Below are 23,671 nucleotides of genomic sequence, written 5' to 3'. Positions count from 1 at the left end.
CGATGTACCTATAGAAGCTTTTCTTGTTGCCCTTGACATCCCTGGACAGATTTAACTCTGTTGGGGCTTTAGCTTTCCTAACCTGATCCCTGGCTGCTCAGACAGTTTTTCTGTATTCCTCCCAGGCTGCCTGTCCTTGCTTCCACCCTCTGTAGGCTTCCTTTTTGTGTTTGAGTTTGTCCAGGATCTCCTTGTTCATCAGTGCAGTCTCCTGAAGTCCAGGGTAGCGAGCTTGCTGTGCACCCTCCTTGCTGTCCTGAGGATGTTGAACTCCACCGTTTAATGGTCTCTGCAGCCAAGGCTGCCCTTGAGCTTCACACTCTCCCCTTGTTAGTGAGAACAAGATCCAGCATAGAGCCTCTTCTTGTTGTCTCTTTAAACTGAGATAACATAAATAAATCCAAACTATCAGTCTAGCTTTACCTCATCCATAATAGGAGGATGAAAACACTTCCCATATTAAATACATTACAGTGGGGGGTGCTCCAATACTTAATAGGAGGGTGGGGAAGGCAACTGAAGGAAAGCAGCCCTCCTTTCCCCCTGTTATGTGGGAGAGGAGGGGAAGGTACTTGCTGGTTACTCAGTCCTGCTTTTTAGAGTCACTAACCAGAGCAAGGAGGGCAAGCAGAGCTTGGCTTCTCTCTACTAACGAAGGTTTTTCAACATGAGAGGAGCAGATGAAGGAGAGGGCCTGGGATGTGGTGCATAGGTTAAAAAACATGCCCCCAGGGAAAGTGTCCTGTTAGGGTGGGATATGTGTTTGTGTTAAAATCTGCTCTGCAGTTACCTCCTCCGGCAGAGAGGTCCATCGGTGAGTTGTCCCTGCTCAGTCCTCTGCCATCTGCACCACATCTCCCAGCAAGGCCAGCACCACAGCCCAGCCCCTGGGGAAGGAGCAGTATGGTGTCTGGTGGGCAGGAGCCACAGAAAGTTGGGGTTTGCAACCCCACTTCAACACTGAAACAGCCACTGGTTTGAATTTGAACCAACATCCAAGGTGTTGGTACCTCTGCTGGTACCAAGTTTGGTACCTCTGGCTTTCCCAAGGTGACCTCTTGGTGTGTTTTGAGGTGGGAGAGCAAGCCAGGGAGGGGATTCAGCAAGCAGTCCTGTGTTTGGAGAAAGTTTCTTTCAAAAATCATCATGTCTGATTTTAAAATTCACTGCTAATGCTTTAAGTGTAGTGAGTGCTGTATGCCAACCTTTAATCAGCCTGTGCGTATTTTAAGAATTGTGCCGTTACTGCCTTAGAGATACCTGGAGATTTGGTCTAGAGAAGCCTGGCCTAGTTTTTCGGAGTAGCTAGCAATACATTTTCATTTCCCTATTTAATCTGAGCCTCCCCAGTTTTATTCTTCAAGGCATTTTCTTAGAAAGGTTGCAAAGCTTCGAGCAACCAGTTAATGCATAGGGGAAGAGAGGAGTCAGGGTGTAATACAGCAATAATTCTTGCAGTTAGAAGTATATTAAGAACTGCACTTCAGCTGTGGATGGAGTACAGCATGGTGGGGTGCTGGAAGGAGGGTCACCCTTGGGCCCTTGGACCTCAGCCCTGCCATGGTGAGGGCAACTTGTCTGCAGCTCTTTGGTTATAGACTTGCAATGCTAGAGGCAGCATCCAGCACCTAGTGCAGGACCAGTGTGATGTCCCTAATGAAGACAAGGCATAATTGGGTAAAATTGTGGTGAGAAAATGCTGGTGTGTAATCATTTGCATATCAGAAATCGTTACGCTGTTAGGCTGGGGGTTTTGTTTGTGTTACACAACTGTGTGGTGTAAATGATTACTCATCTTTCCATCCCAGCTCTCCAGACTGGGAAAATGGAATATAAAAAGGCTGAGGAATCCATCCTGACAATCCTCTGGATCTTGAGCATGCCAAACGGACATCCCAGAGCCAGGAAAGAAATGCTTGGCTTAGTCAGACCTCTCTTGAGCTCTGACTTGGAAGCGCGTGTGCAAGTGGCCCTGCTTGCCATGTGCCCGGGTCCCTGCGAAACAAGGTCTTGCCAAAGCAGGCACCCACCTTCCAGCAGAAGCACACTTGCTACTCAGGCTCTTGGGCAATGTGGTATTATTCCCAGCATCACAGCACTACCAAAATATGCAAAAAGTCTCTCTCAGAAGTGAAAGGACTTCATCCTGGAAAAGCACATGAGAGCCAGTTCATTAGTTCTTTGTTTTCACCAAAAGTTAATTAAAATTGCCAACTACTTTATTATTTTTTTTCTGCTGTCATCTGGAGTTGCAAGCAAATTTTCTGAGTCACTCCTACTACAAACTGTCATCTGTTGGTAGGCATCCTCCTAGAAATGTCCTTTCTCCATTTCCCACCTCTGTGTACAGATGAAGTTGATATGAGACCTTCACTATGTCTGCAGCAAGTCACCTCCTCCTAAAACAGGATCTAGCCTTTTGTCACCCGAGGCCAGTTCTTACTTATTATTTCTATTTCAGAGTGCCTCAGGATACACATTGGGGTTGATGAAACGACATAAAGCAAAGCTAGAGGCTGTGCCAAATAGTTCATAACTATGGAAGAAAACTTGGCAGAGGGGCAGAGAAAGGGAGGGATGAATTAATGGTAAAACGTATGTGCGTGTTTTTAATGTGTTTGTCTCACGTTAGCTTTCCTAGGTGTTGTCAGCTGTCTAAGTTCTGTACACCTAACAGCAAAGACATTAAATGGGATTTAATAAAAGCAGAAGCAGTATGGAAAGAGGGCATTTACTGAATTTAGAAATCAATCCAGATGTTCTTTTACTGTTAGTTAGACTTTATTATTAAAAAAAAAAATCTACCTTTTTGATTTGGAGTCACCCAGCAAAACTAATCCTTGGCTCACATGGATGTTTGACTTAAGTTCTGATGTTCTCTTTTTCTTCTTTTTAAACTAAAAAAACCTTAGCTTTAAAAAAATGATATGGTATTTGCAGAATCAATAGAAAAGCTGACCCAGATAAAAGTGCGCAAAAATTGGTTTCATGCCCTAGAACTTTTCCTGCATGCTTTTTGATGCAGTGTATCTGATCCTTCAAAAAGGAGGTAACATACAGTGATCTCAGCAGCTTTGAAGAATTGTTCTGGAAGAATAACAAGGAGCACTGGAGAAAGGGGTGTGCACATGTACCTTTTTTTCCCCCTCATTAAATATATCGTGAGACGGAAGAAATTAATAACTTGTTGCTGGTTATGTGGAAGGTTAGGATAAATTTTGTATGAAATCTGGTTTTGTCTGATTTTTGAAGGGTGAAAGTGCATTTCTCCTGAACAGCTCTTCACGGTAGGATGTGAATTGCGCTTTATCTTCCTTGGTTCAAACCTGCTCCTACTGGAGTGAGTGGCAAAGGTGTATCCAAATAGTAGCAGGATTCGCTCTCAGAAATGTAATTATGCCCTGGATCCTGCATCAGGTAGAAAGCTGTAAAAAGCATCTGCTGCTACAGATGCATTCCAGTGTAGGTGGAATCCAAATCTTAATTTGATTCAAATACGGCACTTCGATCTACGGGAATCAGACATTCAGTGTCTGAACCTGTATTGCTTTAGCTTTCAAAAACATCCCAGGCTGTTTAGGGCTGTGGACCCGGAGGCATAACAGGTTGGCATTCAATGCAGGCATCGCCACAGTGAAGGTGATAAATTGATAGGACAGAGTTGTGGGACCACAAGACTGGCAGGCTGTAAGGAGAAAGTTTCGTTCCATCCCTTTGTATTCTCTGCCTTAAAAAAAATAAAAGTTAAAATCTAGCCAGAGGGGAAGGATGGGCCCAAAGTTACTGGTTCTTAATAAGCAGACACAGTGCCCAGGCTGTGCTGGCTATCCCCAGGAGAGGGAGAAAAGGCCACAAAAGCAACTGCTTCCTGGGGATTTCCACAAGCCTTTCCAGTCCTTGGGGTCAGATGCTGTTTTTCAGTGGTCGGTGTACGCTGACTTTCCCTTTTCAGCTGCATTTGTGTGAGCTGTCAGTGCTGGAGCGTGGCGATGCCGGTGCTGGGGCTGCGCAGCCGAGGAGCAAGTGCTCAGGTAGGCACGTGCCCCGGGACATGTTCGCCTCAAACGGGCTGCGCCGGGAGTTTGCAGTGAGGAGAGCAGCTGGAGCTCAGCACCGAACAGGACCAGTGTGTAGGGGACTCCAGGCAACCTCTCCTATGGTCTCTTTGTGGCTCTTTGATTACTTGTAGCTGAAAATAGGTCACCTGCCATGAATGGAGTGGCTGCTGACCCAGGTGCATCTCACTTAACTTTCCAGATACAGACGTGTGGATGCTCTTACTGAAAATAACAGACTCAGTAACACCTAATGGTGCTGGTCTTCACAAGTGAATGAAACACAAACACAATTATTTGAAAGGAGCAAAGTGATTTCTTGCTTTATATTTACACCCTGTGCTCATTTCGTTTCTTGTACCACTTTTGCACAGACGGCTGCTGTGTTTGGCAGGAATTTGCAAACACGTCCGTGCTTACAGCCAAAAGTAGGAATGGTCTAAACAGCCGGAAAAGGGAAACCCCTTCCTCTTGTATTTATTTTTATAACAGCAAAATGTAGTCGCTGGCTGGCCTTGATCAGTCTTTTTTTTTTTTTTTAAGTTGTTTTCTTTTTTCTTTTCAGCTTGGGAGTTGAGGGAAACAAAAGAGGGAATAAATTAAGAGCAGGAGAAAAGAGTGTCTGCTCTTGGACTGTGTCATGTGGTGAGGAAATCAGGCTCAAACTGGGAGAGACCAGGCCAAACCTAAGAGTGGTACTGGGAGGCTTTAAACTGTGTCACTCTGACAGCGGATCTAAGCAGTGAAAATAGCTAGTGATGTTTCTGGCTGCAGTCTGGGTTAAAGTGTTGTGCACACATGCAGTTGTACTGATGGGCTGCTGCTGCTCACATCTCTTGCCATACCTGCCTGCATGATGTCTCTTATAGGCAGTCTCGAATGTGATGACCCCAAACCTTTCCAAATTGGCACATATGTTTAGTCCGTGGGGACTGATGTGAGTTTGCATGTATTTGTATTGTGTTCACTTCAGTTCTCTCTCTCTCTGTTGGTCTTTTGCTCTATAGCACTGCTGTTATGAGCTTTGGTATTTGGCGGGGAGAGGAAGGAGCGTGTGATTCTTGGCTGTGTCCCCTGTGTACAATGTACACCACGTCTCTTCAGCAAACTTGTATGATGACACCTGGATGGATCTGAACACAGGGACTGCAATGCTACAGGCTTGGGGAAGAGTGGCTGGAAAGCTGCTCAGCAGAAAAGGACCTGGGGGTGTTGGTCAACAGCTGGCTGAATGTGAGCTGGCAGTGTGGCCAGGAAGGCCAATGGCATCCTGGCTTGTATCGAAAATGGTGTGGCCAGCAGGACTAGGGAAGTGAGTGTCCCTTTGTACTCACCACTGGTGAAGCTGCACCTCAAATACTGTGTCAAGTTTTGAAACCCTCACTACAAGAAAGACATTTTGATGCTGGAGCATGTCCAGAAAGGGGCAACGAAGCTGGTGAAGGGACTGGAGAACAAGTCTTATGAGGAGCAGCTGAGGGAACTGGGGTTGTTTAGTCTGCAGAAAAAGAGGCTCGGAGGAGACCTTATCACTTTCTACAACTACCTGAAAGGAGGTTGTAGCAAGGTGGGTGTCTTGTCTCTTCTCCCAAGTAACAAGAGATAGGTTAAGAGGAAATGGCCTCAAGTTGTGCCAGAGGAGGTTTAGATTGGATATTAGGAAAAATTTCTTCACTGAAAGGGTTGTCAGGCATTGGAGCACGCTGTCCAGGGAAGTGGTAGAGTCACCATCCCTGGAGTTATTTAAAAGACATGTAGATGTGGTGCTTAGGGACCTGGTTTAGCAGTGGGCTTGGCAGTGTTAGGTTCACAGTTAGACTTGATGATCTTAAAGGTTCTTTTCCAACCTAAATGATTCTATGATTCTATCACTGGACATCCCGTGGTGTTGAAAATGCAGATGAACAGTCTGCAGCTTGGTTGTTTAAAAATAAAATAAAAGTTACTGCTGTATGTGTGTTGGGCAGCAGAAGCATCCTACAACAGTGCTACTGGAGCAACCGCTGTGTTGGAAAACAATTATCAATCATGGTTCTGGCAGAGGAGGGTCTGACAACTGTTTTCCAACACATTTATTACTATGGGCAAGTAGGTAACTAACCAGAGGATGACAGTCTGAAATGCAAGGTTTAAGAGGAATAGTGTGAAGTAGTTTAACTCTACTAAAAGCCAAATAATTTAGTTATGAACGTGCTGTTGGCCAGAACCCTACAGGACATCGTGCTCTCTCTGGTTGAATTTTCTTATGCGATAAAACATTCTTCTTGCTTTAAGCCCTTGCTGCGAATTTAAAATAGTATACGAGACTGAGATTTCTCACCCTTCAAGAAAACACTTTGATTTGTTGAAGGAAGCTAGGAACAGTTAAGGAGATAGGAAAGAAAGTAATATACCTTTCACTATGCTGACATCCACAGCTGGGGAATGTGTTGAAAAGTAAATATAATCTGCTTTGAGCAGTGCTTTCCTATTCTCTTTCATTTTGCTTCAGTGCTCTGGTTCCCAGTGAAGTAGACTTAACAATGGACGGTGAGGTGCAGAAGGGCTGTACAGCCTCTGCAGAGATGTGGGGGATCATCCCCCTGCACTGGGACCATGGGGGTTAATGTTGTTGTTTGTTTGCATATTTTTTAAGAAAGTGCTGAGATGCGAAGTGACAGAGTCACTGTCCATCTGTCTGTCCAGTGCCAGGGAAGCCAGGCCAGGACCCTTGCCAGCCCCTGCCTCACCTTGCAGCCAACCAAGGTCAACCGCGGCTGCTACCAGCAGCTAAACGCGTCTTCTTACCAGCTTCAAGTAAAATTATGGACAGGCACATCTCAGCCCGGAGCAGTCTGCGGCTGAGGAGTCAGAGCAGTCCCCTGGGAGTGGCAGTTGGGTGAAGGTGGCCTCAGTGGCTGCCTGGCTCGGCTGTCTGCTGCCCCAGACTGTCACTCTCATGCTTCTCCCTGGCGAAGGGATATGAGATCAGTTTCATCCTGACAGAGAGGATGTTTTCTGAAGTATTCTAAAGCTCTGAGGGGGAATAGTTTCTGTGGCAGTGCTGCAGTAACAGTGAAAATCTGCCTAAACCTACGAAACTTTTTCCTTTAAATTTTTTTTTTTCAAGACAGCTTTTTTGCTTTTTGCTCTTATTTACTCTTATTTTGCTGTTATTTGCTCTTTGCTTATTTTTATGCTCCTGAATATTTCCAAAAGCATCAGGTAGCATTAAGAAGGTATTGCAAAGAGGGGTTTGGTCCATTCCTTTTTTTTATAGAAGTTTATATAAGTTTTCCTGGGGGAAGCAAAGGCTGGAGAGCTGCAGCATGCGGCTGGAAGAGCCTCTGCTCACATGTACCTGCAATGGTGCAGTGTGGATTAAGACCTCGTGCAAGTGGTTGTCACACTGCTGAGGTGGAGAAGACAACCCTTGGCAGGAGCCTCCTACTTTGTGTTTTCCAGGTCGGTGCCAGTGGTTTTCCCAGGGAGCGCCAGGGCTGCTGGCAGCAACAGCTGTGGGGTGGAAATGTCCATCTCTGTTTCAGCTTTGTTCCAAAGGTTGGAGAAAGGCAGCTGAGCTCTGAGTGGGGTAGGGGTAAGACCACTGAGGATGGAGAGGTGTGGGGGATATCCGCGGGCCTCTCTGAGCATCACCATCTGCACTGTGTGTGTGTGCTTACGCAGAGACCTCAGAGCACTTCGGGATTTTTTAATGGCTTTCTCACTGCATATTTAGGTATTTGATGGAAACTCTGGATTGTGTTTTATGCATTTGTCTTAGGGATGGGGACAGGGATGGGTTAATTTTATTAGCTTTATAAAAAGGTCTTGAAGTGAAGGATGCTCATGAGCACATTACTCCCTTGTGCTGAAGTCTGCGAGGTTTGGTGAATGTTTAATGAGGACCAGACCAGCAGCCGGGAGTGGTTGGGGCACTCGGGATGCGTCATGATAACTGGGATTTTCAGCATGTGGAGACAGACGACTTTCAGGAACATTTGTATCTGCTAATCATGCTGTAATAACAGTCTGCAATCTACAGGCTGCAAACCCCCCATTTCCGACACAGCTGTGCATATTTAATTCGATAGAAAGCATTTCTAGTCTAGTGTTAGTAGTAATTCAGATTGCTAAGCTGGTAATTTTGATCATGGTAGTTTTTAGGGAAATCTAGGTATAAGCTAGACTGAAAAGTTAATAAATGCCTAGTACGATAGAAATGCGGGGGGGTGAGGAGTGGGACATGACAGGCAGCTCTCAGTGCCCCAGCCTGCACCCCAGCCTCGTCGTATTCCTGCCTCACTGAGAGCCAGCAGCAGAAGAAAGCAGCGTTCCAGGACTCATTAGTTTGATGAAGAAAGTTTGCCCTGACCTATTGCCTGTGCCACCAAATTTTGGGTGTTGGGGCAGGCAGGCCATGGAGATGGGTCTTCAGCAGTGCCAGGGGGGAAGCACCAAAGCCTCGTGGGGCTGCAGAGGGTTGGCACGATCTGCTTCGCGGCAGTGCTTTTGTCTGGCCGCAGGGTTTAAACCACCAAGTTGAGATCTTTCAGGAAGAGAGGTTGTGAGGAGTTTGGGGTTTATTTTTCTTCATCTTGAGCGCAGCTGGGGAAAGCAAGTGCTTTCAGGGCTCCCAACTCCATTTCTCTCTGTAAAATGTTCTTTCGCAAAATTGATCATTTCTGTAGGTTGAGAGAGTCTCAAAGGAACTTTTCTGTCAAGCATCTAAAAAGTACCGTTATTTCTCTTCCCTGCCCTACCAGCAGCTCAAGGTTTTACATTTTAGCTCACTAAAGATATCTCGACAATCTGTTTTTTGTGAGAGATGTCATGGCAAACAAAGCAAACTAATCCCATTTTCAGGTCATGGTAGGTTGCAGAAACCGTGCAGACTGCTGGTGTTCATGAAGTTACATACTTTAAAAAAGTATTTTAAAAATCTTTTTGTTTATTTTGTTTTGTTTTGCCATGAGATGTTACTTTTTTTTGGAAAGCATCTAGAATAATGAAGCAGCTGGTGGCTGAGTCTCCCGCTCAGTGTGCAGAGAATGAGGATGACTGGGGTAGCTGGAGTTACCCTCTGCGTGCTGTGGGCTATGTACACACACAGGCAATTCCTGTGAACCGGGTGGTGTGTGGTAACTCATAAACCACCATCACCTGTTTCGTACATGTACTCACTGGGACACTGCGCTGGAGCCAGTCAATACAGATGTCCCTGGCTCTTGTCCGTGACTGTGCGGGTGTTTATGTGGCATGGCTCATATAGGTGAGGACATGACTGCATGGATGCCCTCCTGTGGAGTGGGAGATCTGGTCTGAATTCGCCTGATCCCAGAGTTGTGATGCATTTCAGGGAAGTGATGCTTTCATGACAAGGAGTTGCTTCCCCTGCCTTCATCTGGCCTGCAATAAACAGTAACCTGTTGCAAAAAATTTGATATTTCTGTATGAAATGTGGTTGCAAGTCCTTCATTTCTCTATTGCCTAACTTCAGGCTTTCAAAAGCGGTAGCAGATCTCCCACAACCATGAAATTGTTTAAAAGATCTGAAATATGCATGTATATATATGTATATACATACATTACCAACTTGTTTCTGAGCTTTTATGTTAAACCCAAATCATATTCTCATAGCCACAAGCAGTAGAAACTTTTTGCATACTTTCTGAAGAGGATTGTGTGGTACGAATACAACAGCAAGGGACTGGATTTAATAACCCTGGAGATTTATTCCTGTTTTATGTTTCCGAAAGCAGGGATCCTCACAGAAACTTCACCAGCTGGGTCTTTAGGAAAAGCACCAAAAATTGTGAGGCTCATTATACAGTCCTAAGAAGTGACAACACCATAAATATGTATTTATTTTAATTAACTTTCTAAGCAGAGGTTAGAGATCAGGGGAAAGACAGGACTGTGTTGCACTATAGGCAATTTTGTTGTTCTTTAAAAGTGCTTTATTCATAAGGGTGGTTTTGGTCCTGTTGGCAAGATGTAGGGTCACTTTTGCATGTTGGACACAGCACTGAAAAGGCAGGATTTCAGATAGTGGTTTCAGTATAAGATAACTGGACTAAGGCCATTAAATACAAAAACAGTTTGGCCCCAGACTTGCAGCCTACAATGGGAGAATGGAGGATTTGACCCAAAAGAGGGAGGAAGGGCAGCAGAAGGTGGCCTACTGAGTCCAAAAAGGGGTGGAGGTGTAAATAGCACAAAATCTGCAGCTATCCCGTATGTTTATTTCTCTTTTACAATTCAGTGAAACTAGCATTTTTTTGCTTTACTCTGAGACAGAGCAAAGCGGGAAGCAGCTTCCCTTTTATCTATGAATAAACATGCAGCTTTTTCTATTCTAAGCTCTTAAAAAATGGTTTTGGTTGTATAACAGCTCCTGGCCTCCCAGCGCATCCAGTAGCCATGATACTCTATCAGGAAATCAAGTCATACCTTCCTTTGAAAAGAGCCCCAAAAATACCTTCCTAAGCTGCTGGGAAGGAGCAAAAGACTCCGAGTGATTTCTTTAGGTTTGCCAGCTGACCTTCCTCTGGCCAGATAACAAGAGCCTGAAGTTTCAAACTCAAATACTTCAGCTTGAGCTGAAAATGCAGGTTGTGCTCTTGGTGCTGCTGAAGCAATTGATAAGCTTCTGCCTCTTTTCTTGAGGGACTAGCAGGGTGTTTTGCTGCGTGTATTTCTTTTACTTATAGCAGTCCCATGACCATTTATTTTCTCTTTACCTATTCTTTGCAGACCTGCAGGCACAGTGTCTCTCAGGTGTGTATACAGCCACTGCCAAAGGGGAAATTTTTTATATCAGTTCTGCTGTTGCAGCTACTGAAGCTAAACCTTCCTCTCCCATTTCTTTAGGGGAAAAAAAAAGGCAAAAATGAGGAAAGCCAACTTTAGCTTTGGGACACAGCAGGTGAGTCACTTTAAGGAGGAGAAAGGCAATTTTCATGGCATTTTGTCAAAGTTCCCAATACCAAACAGAGCTTGTTCTGGTATGTGTCTGCTGTAGCAGATGTTTTGTGGGTATTTCCAGTCCGAACCACAGCAGCAGTATCTTAGGACATCAGTGTGTGAGTGCTCTCCACTGTCTGCTTGGCCTAAGAAATCGGGATATTTTTTTTCCCCAAGAGTCTCCCAAGGTTCATCGTGTTACTGTAACAGGGCTGGAGGACCAAATCGTTCAAATTCTGTTTCTGTCAGTGGTGGTCAGTAGGAAAGGGAATTGCTGCAATTCCTGTCAGTCGGCATTCCCTGGTGCTGGCAAAAAAACTAAATTGCCAGTCAAAGTGGAAGGGTGGCTGCTATTGTGGCCTCTTCTTTTTTTTTTTCCCTGACTTACATAGCTTTTCCCTCTTCCGTAGGTATCAGAAGTTCTGCTCACCTTCAGAGAGGTATAAGTACTGAGGTTCCCAGGATGTAAGAAATACAGTCCTGTGAGTAGCTTTTTTTTTTTTCTCTTCTCTGTTTTCCTTTAAATGAGAAACCCAAGCTTGGTCAAACAGAAGGAAGACTTTTAAATTTTTTTTTTAAAAGACACTTTTAAGAAACGTTTACAACAAGCAAATCCAGTCTTTTGGAATCAGTTATGTGCCTTTGGCACCTCTTTGCCCACCCACAAAATAAAGTCAGCATTGTATTGCCACATAGGCTGAATAATTATCTCACTGCAGATATGAACCACATGAGTGCATTTAACTGAGAATATGGTCAGCAGAATGGACCATTAGCACCATCTGAAGCTTGTTTGTTTCCAAGCTTTACCAGTTATTGAAAGACAAAATCTTGCTGGAGAGTTGAGGGGAAGGCGTTCCTCAGGAAAAAAGCCTGTGTCTTCTGAAAGGGGAGAAGAGCACAGATTGGCCATGAGGTTGTTTTTGTGTGTGTACACAGCACACTATCCCTGTCATCAAAACAGAAATCTATCCCAATATTCAGCTTTTCCCTGATGTGATAAAATAACTTTGTTGGAACTTCTACACCATAGGAGATACCTCCATGTTTGACTCCCTCCCTTGCTCCAAAGCAGCTCAGCCAGAAGTTCTTTTACATATATATATACATATAAAAAGATATATATTTAAGGAGCAGCTGTACTACAGCCTTTTCCTGTGCATTGCTAAAGGGTCTGGGCTGGGATTTCCCAGCAGCTGTGGCTGGTTTACAGCTCTCCAGGTGGACCAGTCAGGGCTGCACTAGACTGACCTCTGCAAACCCTGCTTAGAGTTCTGGCTGTGTGCCTGCGTGGATTCCTGGGGCAGCTCCTCTAGCCTGGTGCAAGGCTGGATAGCAGGGCTAAAATTTGGATTGGGGGTTTGGATGCTGTTGCTCTGGGCTTCGCTGCTTTTCTGTAAGTAAATTTTCTTAGTAGAGGGGTTGAATAAGGGGTTTTTTTGAGGTTTTTAAAATCAGCCCAACTCCTGTCCCATTTTTACCCTGTTCTATGGTGATGGAAATCTGTGGTTACTTGGAAATCAGCAGAATTTTGTTTCCATTTTTATTTCAGTGGCTTACAGCCTGTTTTCTGCTACAGCAACACAAATCTATTTGGGCTAGAGCAGAATAAAACCCCAAATCGAAATCAGCCTGAAAAAAGGAAAGGCTATGTTTTGTTAACAGGAGAGGCTGAGTCCATTGGTGTTCTGTAAAGACATGGTAAAAATTCCTTAATAAATATCTAACAAGCATTCAGAAACTGGTAAGCAGAAATCTGTATAGGGAATCCAACTTTCAGCCTTTTGTGAAGGATGCTGGCAATGAGTGCAGTTACTGGGAGAAAAGGCATGTGAAATTATGATGATGTTTTGTATTGATCCTCCCTCACTAAGGTCTATAGTTCATATTCTCCCTTTGAATCACAGACATTTTCTCCTAACTCCTTGGTGTTTAAACTGTCACATGAGACCTGCTAATTGAGCTGTGGGGTTTATTTTTTGTCAGTCACTTACAAAGCATTGCACAGGATGGGTTCTGGCCTCTATTTTTACAGCTGTGTTGGCTCTGGAGTGATGGGAAGAGTAGATACTGATTTAAGTGAAGAAAATTCAGCAGAAAGATGCCACATGTACATACTGTGTCTCTCAAAGTATATGCACATGCTAGAAATGCTCTTTGCTCATCTCAAAAGAAAAGTTTGCTTGTTTTTCTGTTAAGTAGGCAGTGTTGAAATTTGGGGACCATTTCTGAGATCCTCATGAATCTGTGTCCTAATGCACCCCCGTGGTGGTTGCTTCCAGAAAAGGAATAAACAAGGAGACCCGCTCCTGTTCTTCAAAGGTTGACCGCTAGTCGCATGTAAATGTTGTCTGTGGTGTTAAGTCAAAGCAAAGCAGTGATGCTGAGGGCAGCATGCGGTCCGCGCGTGTCTCTGGTATATCATGGCTGTGTTAAGAGAGTGAGAGAGAAAACAAGAGCAGGCTGCTTGGAAGCTGCCCAGGTAGCTCGTGCACGGTCTCAGATGGCTCTGAAATTATTGCAGCGAGATGTAGTCGTTGCTCAGCAGTGAAAGGAGACTGTAAATTCCCATTTACCTGTCTCCTAGCACTCTGGCTGCATGACGGAAGGCTGAGTGAGGAACTGGGGAGCATGAGATGACTGCAGCATGGCGATGCGGACCAAGAAACTGTGTCCTGCTCAGAAGCTCAGGGAGAGACCAGAGCTGGAAGAGCTCAATTCCTGTACGTCTGCTCTCTGCATCCCCTTCCAGTATTGTCCTGCAAAATGTTTCAGGATCAGGTGTTTAGCAAGAGATTTGATGAAGAGAGAGGAAAGGAGGCTTTGCCATTTCCCTTTTTCTGTTTTCCTCCCAGCACCCAGAGGTGAAACTTGCCTGTGACTGCTCCCAGAGGTGCTGTCCCTTGTGAGAGGTGGCAGTGTGGGATGCAGCAGTAGTTTGGGGTGGCAGAGAAGCACTTTTTGTGTGTTGGAAAAACTTGAGGTAAAGTAACTTGGAAAAATTAACCAGTTTATGTCAAGGCTTCTGGATGTGTAACTATAAAGGAGATACTTGTTGCTGTGGACTGTTTTCTCCCAGATAAGATTTAGATGGATTTGGGGCCTTCAGGGTTTGGGTTTTTTAGTTTCTTGGAGCTTGAGCAGTGAATTTGCAAACATTTTCTGTCAAAGCAAAGAAAGACTTTGACAGCAGCGTGTCCTATGAGCACCAGCACTACATATGGTGATGGCTTTGCAAAACACAGCAGTGGTACTGCCTCCTTGCTCTTACTTGGGGTGAGAGATTGGACTCCAGCTGGGGCAGCCCTCAAAGGCTGAAACTATCACTTGTACATGTCACCAGAAAGGCCACCTCTCTAAACAGGGCACTCCTCGCAAAATCAGTGCACACTTTCCCTGTGCTCGGTCAGACGACTGTCCAAAAATGTTGGACAGATGGCATTTTATTTTTAAAAAGGGGGGGGATACTGCTATAACTGAAGAATAGAGATGGGGAGAAGTTGGTTGGAGAGCTGGAGAAACTTAGTCAGGAGAGATGAGGCTTAGCCAAAAGCCTCCATTTCTCCCTCTCAGACCTGGAAGCCAGGCTTGGGCTTTGGATCGTGCCGGTGGTTCCCATCTGGGAAGGGATGAGGAGATTTCTTCCGTGTGACTGCAAGCTCACAGTTCATCCTGCAGCTGAGAGGAGGGAAGAGGGCAGGTTTTCCCAAGTGCTCAGCACTGCCTGGGCTTTGGTGAGGACAGGGTTGCTGCTGCCTGGCTCTCCAGCTGCTCCAGCATGGCGGTCCTTCAGGACCTTACTCCATAGACAGGAGTTGATGGTTCTTGAAGAGGCGAAAGCAGGTTTTGTTCCATTCTTCTTATTTTTGGTAGTGTCTCTTCTTCCTTTTCTTTTCCATTAAGCATGATGTCACAAATGACATCAGTGCAATAACTGCTTGTGGTTGTCATAGTCACAGCCTGTGACACCCAAACAAAGCAGCAGGAAACCGAAGCTGGCATACAAATGCTGTAATATTCATCGCATTCCTTTTGGTTAATAATTACGTGGTTAAGTATTTATTTTCCATTGGAAAAAAAGAGGAACAGGGGTTAAAAGCACAAAATAGAGTCGATGAGGGGGAGGAAAGTTGTCCCCAGCTCCATTTGAGCAATGCAGCTGCACTTCTCCCTCCCAGTCCTTTTCCCCCAAGCCACCGTTGCTCTGGACCTCAAGCACTCAACTCCCTTCTGCAGCCATTCCCATTGTTGCAGACCACGTGGTGATGCCATGGCATGGACGAAGGCAATGGGAGAAGTCCCACTGCCTCTAACACAAGCTGTGTCCCCAGGGAAGAGCCTCCCAAGGGCTGGCAGCGAGTGCTAGCAGCAGCCATGGGTCAGCTGGATTTCACTGCTGTAGAGCTAAGGTTGCCATTCCATCCTCGCGGTGCATGGATACAGAGTGCAGAAGGGTTTTTTCAGCTTGGTTGGGGATGAGATGTGATGGGGGGGTTTGTTGGGATTTTTTTCCTGGTTTGTGGTTGTTTTTTTTTTTATTCTATAAAATAAGCTATTATGGGTGAGTGGCAGAGCTGGTTTACCCTTGCAAGGTTTAATCTCCACTCGTTTGGAGTTTTGCATGGTTGGCCTGATGGTAGGAAGGCACCTGCTGCAAGAAATAATTCCAATAATTTAAAAAAAAAAAATTTACAGAAATAGATCTGGTGAGAGCACTGCTTTTGTGAGACGAGCACTGGAGGTGGATGGTCAGGGCTTGCTGGAAAGGAGCCACCTAATCCCCTCACTGCCACGACAGGCATGTGGGGAGCTGTCATCCTCACGCCCCTTGCCAAAACCTCCCCTTGCCTGGCACCGCCGTCCCTCTTCGGGTCCCCACGGGGACATACTGACCCCCAGCGCTCCGGCATGGCTTCCCCAAAATATTTGGGCACGTGCTTCCTGGGCTGAGCCTGGATAACTACCCAGCGCTGCCTGAGCCAGGGGCAGGCAGCGAGTGTGCAGAGGGCAGAGTCCGGCAGCGAGTGCTGCCCGGCTCGGGGGCTGCGGGTTCTGGCATTCAGTGCTGTGGCTCCTGCGGGCGCTTGCAGGGGGTTGCTCATTATATAATAGCTGGTGGTTGATTAATATGCTGTGAGTCAGAAATGCCGGGGTATTTTAGCTTTCTCTAGTTGCTATGGCAACATTGTTTTAACAAATAGCTTTTTAATATTTAATTAAAACTCAGCTTTTGGCAAGCTGGAGTAAGAACTATTACAATTACTACTACAAAGGGTTAGCAGTGAAGTGTATTTCAGAGCCACGTTTTTTCAGTTGGGTTTTTTCCTCCCCCCTCCCTAATGGTCAGCTTCCAAAAAAAAATTTAAAAAGGAAGAGAAAAATCACTAGTTCATTAGTTGTGAGAAACGTATGCTTGTTCCCAAAGCAAATGTAATGCAAATCTGCAGTTACTCTTAGCAATTGAAGGTTGTCACTTCTTTAATGTATAATGCCAAGCCAGCACTGTAAGGACGGACTGGTATGATAGCATTTATTAATTGCTGCTTTGTCGCTGGCATTTCTCCTTCTACCTTTGCCTGCCGGATGAGATCATTCCCATTTTGTTTGCTTCATGTTCCCTCTGTGTCAGGTTGGATGCTTTTCCCTCACCAGCTTGTAGAGGAGGCTGGTGCTGTGTCCAGATCAGGCTCTGGACTGGTTCCTAGTCTTTTTTTAGGTGAGCTCCTCTGCTCCCTGATACCCAATGATACTGCAGCGGAGACAAATGAACAGAGAACCTGGTCTCCAGAGAAAAATAAATATTTAACAGCTCTCTCTGTAAATACCCTTTATTTATAGAACAGTTGCAGGTTCTATCGTGCTTGGTAAATGGGGATGCTTTTTATGCAAGAATTCTGCCTTGAGGGAGTCGGTGGATACTTAATGTCATCCGTGATATAATAATGAAATAAATGTGTTGCTCTCATGGGATTCCCTCCCAGCCCCTATTTTCTGTGATTAACTTTGTTATTGCACACTGTCTCTATCCACATCGGATTCTTTAATGCTGTACTGAAACCTTATTTGGAAGGTAACACCTTTATTTCCTGAGGGGAGGGGAAGGCTGTTGAGTGTTTTGACTTATGCAGAGGAGTCTGAGACTGTATGTACCTCCATCACGTATCGCCATGGTGTCTCACCAGGTCCCTGGGATTGATGCGCTTGGCCTCTCACTCTCCCAGAGGCTGGGATGGTGCTGTTATCCCATTTTATAAATGCAAGAGGGTAGACTTTGAGAGACGGACTAGCTGTGTTTCACCCCAGCTGTCTATAAGTTAAGCAGTTATTCTATAGTAGCAGTCTGACCACTTCTGGCTTCAGTTGAGAGACTACAACATTTGCAGTGATGTTTCACCCTGCTTTAGGACAAATGTTTGAGGTAAGTCGCAGACAATAACCCTCAGTGTTGTCCGTCTCTCCTCAGTCACTCTGAGATGTAAAATATACAAGGAAAATGAGGCAAGGGTAGTGCCATCCCGCACCAGAGATCTTCTATACCCCTTTCTATAGGTGGTCTGTAATGGTGTCCCAGGCTGGAGGATGTCCTCACTCATTACACTGTTTTGGTCACACAGTGTTGGGTCCCCCTTCCAAAGCAGCGCAGCTAATCTCCACCACACATTGCTCGTGGGTGGGCATCCAGGATTACGGAAGGAGATGCAAACGTAGTCCACAGGCATGTAAACTAAGGTGCAGAAGATTTGCCTAAGCTCTTTGAGTCAAGCCAGGAAGAGAACTAAGGCTTTCCTTCATACTTATGCTGAAGGTGTGCTGTTGCAGCCAGAATTATAGTGATAATATTATTGCTGCAGTAATATTGCAAACAGTATTGGTGTGTAAGGCAGTTGTTTAAAGCATCCTTCCCAGTTGCATCCCATAATTCTTGGTATGTTAAGTTTTTTGATCTCTGTTTAAAGTCCTCTGCTACCTGATGGCAACATCAAGGAGTCCAAAGGTGATCCCAGGATGTGGTGGGAGTTGTGATGGGAGAAGAGTCTCTGAGTGGATAGTGGCAACCACAGAGCAGCGCTTGCTCGCAGCCACCTGTCAGTTGCTGGTCCCGAGAGGTCTGGGAAGGAATCCTTTATTTCCTACCAGCAAGGAACAGAAAAATACTGCAAAAATCAAATTTGACTGATTTCATAGCAAATTACAGGTCTCCATGAGGCTTGCAAGGCAGCAGCCAGGACAGGCTTTGCAGATGGGTGGCAGGAGGTCCTGCCGCGCTGGAGGGGCAGTGTGGAGGGACAGGCGGTGACTGTCGTGGGGGAAGCTGACAAGCAGATGGATGAAGCTGGCATTGCTGGTGGTGTGGAGGAGGCAAGCGCTGCCACGTTAACAAACATGATCAGGGAACCACAGAGGGGCAAGGGGGGCTGAGAGGTTTGAATCAATCACCCAGACCAAGGGGACCCTGTGGAGCTGTTCCCTTGGAGGAGGTGGGAAGGGTATGGTGACAGTGACTAGCATGGGCAGGGGTCTGAGCAGCGATGCTTTTGAATATTGTAGAGTGGGGGGTTAAGTAGCTGAAATGGGAGTTGTAAGAAGGCAGAAATATAACATTTCTACCCAGAATTTTCATCATGCATCCAAATCTTGGAAAATAGAGAAAAATGCTGCAGTATAGCAATCCCACTTGGGCTATGTGCTGGGCTGTAAGAGAAATGCCCCCAGGTTACGGATGAGAGAGATGTGGCTGATAGCCAAAATACAGACAATAGAGCAGATGGGAGAGCAGGGAAGGTCAGGAGCACCGTTGTCCCTGAGTGGAGGTGGCATGGGGGCAGGCAGTGGCCTCCTGGGGAGGGATGGCTGTGCCAGAGGCCTGTGTGGTGGAGCAGACGCAGCGGTGAGCGATTTGGGGAATGCCTGATGAGTATTGCTCCTGAGTGCTGTGATGGGTGGCAGGTCTGGATGGTCAGATCTGTCTGGGAAAACAGTTCCTGAGGAGGGAAATCAGGTTAGTCAGGAGGGGAAAAAAGATGGTGAGAACCTGTATTTTGAGTAGATGTGCGCTGGAGTTGTACAGGAAAAGCTGAAATGTGATTTGCAAGAGGAAATAAAAGCTCCACTGTAAACATGGACTGGTGTAAAAGAATTTACCTGCTGGGTCCCTAGCTCAGCCTCAACTACTCAGCCTCTCCATATGGGTGTAATGTGCTATATAGATTTTCAATTTACAGTAATTTGGGACTGGCATGTTGTCTAGAGAGGCACAACATGCACTCTGGTGGGTCTGACTTTCCCACCCCGGAGGGTAAGGGTGGATCAAAGCTCGCAAAAAGCCCTGTGTGGGAGCGAAGGGCACATGTCTCCTAAGCAAGTGCTCAGAGATGCTGCAGTAACAAGGATGCCCCAAAATAAAGCCCAAGGGCCTTTTTTTTTTTTATGGTGATTGGGGATCCATGCACTCACCTTGTATTGCAAGTCAGTGATCTGGCTCAAATCCCCATGTAACCAAGCATAGGGTCCCTTCCCCTCACCTAAACCCTCACTCCCTCCATTTAAAGCTAACCCAGGCTTTGCTAGCTTTCCTCATCACTGGTCTCAGCCGATTTAAAACATACACTGCTACTTCCGTGTCTGCCTGGTAAGCAAGAAACATCAAGGGATTGAGTAGAGTTGTGTGAATTGAAAGGAGAGAAATTGGAAGTGATAAAAAATTGCAGTGAACTTTCCTGAAGCTTCCTGTCTCCACCTGTTCCAGACCTTTATTTTATCTCTGCTCTGGTTTTGGTAGTGTTGTCTTCTCAGGGGCTGCTTGCTCACTAGGGTGTCTGTTGGAAATCAGGAGGTTGATAATCCTGAAAGGAGGAGCACTTGAACCTGTGAGCCTGGTCCTGTATTGGAGGACGTGCTCCTGTCTCCTAACCCAGCAAATGCAATGGGGGCTGAGTATCACATGCTTTGCATCACTAATAGTTTCACCGTTATATTTGCATGGGTAATGTGTGCTTAGTCCCAGTTTTGCTGTTGGTGGAGTTAGGGTAGAGCATCACATACAAACTGAGCACAGCAGTGGTCCCTGAGTTGTCTAGGTTTTCACTGTCAACATTAGTCATGACTCAGGTATAAACAATCTGGCATGTTTCCTGTCTGCACTTCTCCAAGCACGGTCTTCTGCTTGCACGCCTCAAACCAGACTGTAACTGCGTTTGCCGCGCTCTGAAATCCAGCCAGGCTTGCTACAGATGAATCAAACCCCGCAGCACTCGGGGCGGCTACATTTCAGACACTGCCATGAGTGTGTGTAGGAAGAGCGAGAAGCGAGTGCGGTGTTCGGGATCTACTACAGGAGGAGACTCGAGCTCCAGTAGGATGGGGAATGGTCTTGTATTTATTGTTATAAAATATATTTTTATATAGTATTAATAAGAAATACATATTTTATAATTGTATCTAATATATATTGATTATTAAATACTATATAAATACAAAGAGGAACTGGGTTTTTTTGTTAGCTCTGTTGTAAAGCATTCAGTGAATCCCCATCGTGATGTGACCTTGCTCTCTGATGGTTTTCTCTTAAGTGAAAGAGCCCACTGAGTGACCATGGACAGGCCATCCCTCTGATACTGGAGGAGTGCAGAGAAGAAGCAGCAGCTTTCTTCTTTGATCTTGCTTCTGCTGTAGTCGGCAGCAAAATTTCAGAGGACTTCAATGAGCCAGGATCAGCCCCTCTAAAAATACTCCCAAGGCACTTAGAGAAAGCGCTTGTGAGTAGGTGAGAAGCAGCCCTTATGTGCCTGCAGGGGGAAAGGGAACGCATCCTTAATAGGTGTTGCTTCATTATGAACATGTTCCTTTTGGTGCATGTTATCAAAAGGAAAGAAACTTCTGCAGCAGTAACATAATATATAGTGCTGCCTGTTGCAGCAGTAAGTTTTGGTCTGTTACTATAGAAATTGTGCCACCTCTTATAAGGGAAGATCCAAAAGCACCTTACTTTGTTGTCTGTGAAAACCTGAAGGGTGCATTTCATGCGTGTCATGAGGATCTCTGAGTGTCTCTTTCTAGTCAAGTCTGGCTGAGTAGTTGTGTCATTTGGATGAACTCCTGATTGTGTACATTAGCCTCGCACTAGCCGTGACCACCAGAAGTGAGGTGAGATCAGAGGTATGCCTGTGTGTTAAAAGCAGTGTAAAGCTTCCAGAGCCTGCCATAACGTACATCACCTTTGGGGATCACGGAGAGGGTTTTTGTGTGTAGGAGGCAGACGGGTCAGGCTGGGGGTTGGGTTTGCGTCCCCCGCCATGTGGTGTGTGCCCATGGTGGTGGCACAGACAGGCACGAGGGGACAGTGGTGCACATCTCCCTTCTGAGCAGAGAACAGCTCCAATGTGTCCTTAAGCCTGAGGCCTACCAGGTGAAAAAAAAAATCCTGTGCTCAGCCCCCAAGGTGACCCCAGCACTGCTCTGCAGTCATGGTGTGTCTGGTCCATGCACAAGTGTGCACTCAGGGACATGGTAACTGGAGAGAAGGGAGATGGTGACTTCCAAACAGCTGCTGTGGTGGCAGCAGGGAAGGAGAAACTCTTTTAGCTGCTCTTGGTTTTGGTAGAGGGGTAGGTGACTCCAAAAGAGCATTTGAGTAACAAAGCAAGTAGCAAAGTATTTTGAGGGTTTCATCAGCTAGTTGCAAAAGGAATAAACGTGAAAAAATCTCATTTATAAGGGTGGGGAGTTTCTAGGCTACATCTCCAAGCAGCATCCCTGGGTTAGGAGCACTGTGTAGCACAGCGCTTACAGGCCGTGGAGCCCTGTGATCATTCCAGTGTGTTGGCTGGCTTCAGGCTCATGGAGGCTTGTCTCCATACCTTCCTGGCACCTCTTTCTGCTCATCCCTCCGTGCTCTCCTCACCCAGAGGTGCAGGGTCTGGTGCAGGAGGGGGCTTATTGTGCCTCTGTCAGTGGCTGGGGCTTCCTGCGTAGCAAATATTAAAAAACAAAAAAACAACTAGTAGGTTTAGCTGGTGAATTACCCCTGCAAATCACAGTCCCTGCTTCTGACACCTGGCTTCTGCAACGTGTCACTTGTCTCCCAGCGAATACATAGCCGTTCCCATCAGGTCTCTGGCCAGTCATATATATGTGTTGAAACTGTTGCTTCTCCTCCGAAAAACCTCAGTCGTCTTACTGTGCTCTGGGGTATGTCAGCAGGGCAGAGCACTGGGCTCAGGTGTCATGTCCTCTTTCGCAACTGCCTGAAACATATGCCTGTAAATTTAGTGGCGGTAACATCAACATAATGAGCTCTGAGTGATGTATGGCATCGATAGCATGACAGCTGCTGGAAAATTGCAGAGTCCTTTTCCAAGACCCCTTCCCAGCACCCTGAGCACTGAGGTGATGCCATGCCAGCCACCTGCTGGCTATTGAAAGCCTCCCTTCAAGTATGTTGCTTCTGTGCTGCTTTCAAACCCCAGAATTCTGCAATAAATGATGATTTCAAAACACACCAGCTCTTGTCTGCTGCAGTGCATGTCTGTGACCTCACCTGGTCCTGGTGTAGTGTCTGCTCAGGTAGAAGCTCCAGGGGCACGGTGAACGTTACAGCATGTTTGTGTTTTGTGTCATCGCCATGACTGTCCAGCAGCAGGTCTGTTTTGGGAGAGAAACCACCCTCTTTTGTGCAGCCACCTCACTTGCTATCAGTCAACTCACTTTGCTTTTCAGGAGGCTCTAGCAGGATTAATCTTGCTGTCACTGTCCAACACTGCTCTGGACCTCTGCCCTTTCTCAGTCAGCCTTGAGATCTCTAAAAGGAGGGACAATCCCCGGTGTCACCTCAGGGGAAACACTGATGTTCAAAGAGTTGACATAATTAGCTGTGCTTTCCTTTTTAGATACCACCTAATCTACTTGAGTGAAAGAGCCAGCTGTCCTGTTTGCTTCAGCAAGACAAGCTGGGGCATTATGTGAAGACCACAGTGTATGTCCTGGTGCTTTCTCTGGCTTTTCCCACTGGTGGGAGCATTGGCTGGGATGGCAGCACAGACCTGGCATATTTGCTGGGGATTAAGCACCAGTGCTGGGTTAAACACCTATATGAAATGCATAGGACTTAACATTTTTTTCCAGGACACCGAACTCCTGGGAGTCCCATTAAACTGTTTGGAGATTTGGGTATTGGACACATCTGAAAATTAGCCTGTGGCTGCTTTAAAAAGGCTAGATTTTATTCCAGGCAATTAGAAGCTTGGGGGGAGAGGGGACCTTTGTATTCCTGTGAGTGAATTTGGTGGATTTTTTTTCTTATTTGGTCAGAAGTTTGACTGATAGCATGGCTAGATCCATGCGCACTGCCAGCCTATGCATCCTTTCCCGTGTGAGTTACTGGAGGTGACTGGTATTCCTCTGCTGCTCCTTATCTGAGACCCACTTCAGCAGAGGCTGGGTGCCAAATTGCTCTGTGCCCCTTCAGCACAGCAGCAGCCAACCCAAGGTGAGCCATGTTTCAGAGAAAGTCCAAGAGGGTGGTCCCCCCTTCAGAAAGGCTGATGTCATTCTGGTGGACACCACTTGCTTTTTGCCCTCTGCAGGGTAGAAGCACACTCAGCTTTTTGCCTGAAGGGTTTAAACAAGGTTTGTCTGACTGCATGAGTTGAAATTTGTTCAGTTTAACTTTAAAA

At 46.0% G+C, this 23,671-nt stretch overlaps 1 protein-coding gene across 4 annotated transcripts in view; it reads left to right on the top strand.

Annotated features, from left to right (window-relative positions):
- ZHX2 (zinc fingers and homeoboxes 2) overlaps nt 1-23,671 on the top strand; it is a 78,637-nt gene that overhangs the window by 23,925 nt on the left and 31,041 nt on the right. For 2 of the 4 annotated variants that reach the window (XM_074847853.1, XM_074847786.1), the window contains exon 2: nt 11,411-11,482. The exons of 1 other annotated variant lie outside the window; for it this stretch is intronic. The gene's annotated coding sequence lies outside the window, so the exon portion shown is untranslated. Of the gene's footprint in view, nt 1-11,332; nt 11,483-23,671 lie in introns of those variants that run through there. One more of the 4 variants, XM_074847945.1, reaches the window with a different exon arrangement.

This window comes from Strix aluco, chromosome 1 (assembly GCF_031877795.1).
Source record: "Strix aluco isolate bStrAlu1 chromosome 1, bStrAlu1.hap1, whole genome shotgun sequence".
NCBI classification, from domain to species: domain Eukaryota; kingdom Metazoa; phylum Chordata; class Aves; order Strigiformes; family Strigidae; genus Strix; species Strix aluco.
Note: the sequence above shows the minus strand (reverse complement) of the source record. Positions and strands in the feature narration are given on the sequence as shown.